General features: G+C 33.7%; 1 long non-coding RNA gene across 1 annotated transcript; it reads left to right on the top strand.

The window, feature by feature from the left end:
* Positions 1 to 446: 446 nt before the first annotated feature.
* On the top strand, positions 447 to 1659 carry LOC106319989. The gene is made up of 5 exons (XR_001265662.1): positions 447 to 747; positions 848 to 958; positions 1208 to 1274; positions 1343 to 1440; positions 1555 to 1659. It is a non-coding gene; the product is annotated as an uncharacterized LOC106319989 (long non-coding RNA).

The following is a 1659-nucleotide window of genomic DNA, read 5'->3' as shown; positions in this document are numbered from 1 at the left end:
GTACTTATAAGAAACTATAAATACTTTAGTAACAGTAATTTTACTTTTATAATACAAACAAATAAATAGCTAAGTTCAAAAATAACAAATTTATAAAAACAATGTAAATAGGAAATCAAATAATATTTTAATAATATTAATAAAAATATTTTTTACGAAATTCATCTTTTTCTTAAAAAATATTGCAAAATTAAATTAAATTATTAAAGCAGATTTGCGCGTAGCGCAAGTAAAAAATCTAGTCTTCTTATTATATAAAGAAGAACTATTCTCTCTTCTTATGCATACACGTCACTAAATCGGATACTCACAGACTGACACGTGTCTCATCTAATACTAAACTCTGCGTTTCATTTAAGTGTCCTAATAGTTACGAGTTTTGTTTTGATTTGTTTCTGAACGGGCTTTACTTGGCTCTTCATTTAAAAATGAGAATCAAGATTAGCAAGGCCCATTGTGAAATACAACGTAGAGGCGGCTTACGGAATTAGGGTTCCATTATCTTCTTCGATCTGCTCGGACCATAACCAGCAAAAGAGATATACTATGCCGTCTCAGCCGAATCATCTCGAAGAAATTTTATGTCGTGTTGCGATTTCGTCTTTTGGTCTTCATTGATTGAATCCTCAGAGATGGTACGTTTTGTCTGGATTTAACGCTTTTACGAATCTTCCTAACTCCATCAAGAACGACGCCCTCATTCAGTGAATATCCCGTCAGAGGCGGTATTTCTCAGCTTATAAATATGTAATATTTCAACCTCTGAACATCTCTCATTTCGTGATAATCCCCAAAACTTATTTTCAGTTATATGGCTAATCCATCTGTTCTTCTTCGTGATCTAAAGGTGGCCACTGTTCTTCTATCGTCGAAGTGAGGCTTCTAAGATTTTGGGAAGCTAGAACCTTCAAACGTGGTGGGGAGTTGATGGGGTGGATATGCTTCTCCTTATGCCAAGGTTTTCCGATCTTAAATCTCAATTTTTTTGTTTAAAGTTTTAGTTTTTCCGATCTTAAATCTCAAGTTTTTTCTAAGTTTTCCGCCCTTGACATTCATAAACTTCGAACTGTTTACATTAGATATATGCAGGTTTCTCGATCTTATATCTTTTGTTTTTAAAAGTTTTACGGCCTCCACATTCATAAATTTTAAACTCATACATTTGAAACTCTTGCTTAATTAAATCATGAAAAAATGATATACGTAGGTTTTCCGATCTTTGACAATTTCACGTTCAGTTTCCTAAGTCGGTGCATCTGCAGCTATATATATAGGTGAGTTTCCATCCGTCAAAATCATCACTTTCTTACTCACAATCATATCAAGCAAATAATTTTTTCAGAGTAAAAATCGGTTGCTGTAGCACCACAATTGAAGTTCGCAGGCTAAATCTCAGAAACATGGGGGGCAGAGGAACTGGAAAGTCTCAATCATAATACGGTAAGAGTTCTTAGCGAAGGATACATGTTTTTACCATTGCTGCATTAAGCATGTTTTGCTTTCTCTCGCAAATTATTTTTTTAACTTTTGGACATTTTGCTATATCTCTCTCAGGTTGAACTTAAGAGGTTACACCGTATGTAAGAGCGGATGGTCAATAGGGAGAAGTTATAAGTAAGTTAAATACTTACCCTTTGATTTTCTTTTATTGAAACAAAA

This window comes from Brassica oleracea, unplaced genomic scaffold (genome assembly GCF_000695525.1).
Source record: "Brassica oleracea var. oleracea cultivar TO1000 unplaced genomic scaffold, BOL UnpScaffold00751, whole genome shotgun sequence".
In the NCBI taxonomy this organism is placed as follows: Eukaryota; Viridiplantae; Streptophyta; class Magnoliopsida; order Brassicales; family Brassicaceae; genus Brassica; species Brassica oleracea.
Note: the sequence above shows the minus strand (reverse complement) of the source record. Positions and strands in the feature narration are given on the sequence as shown.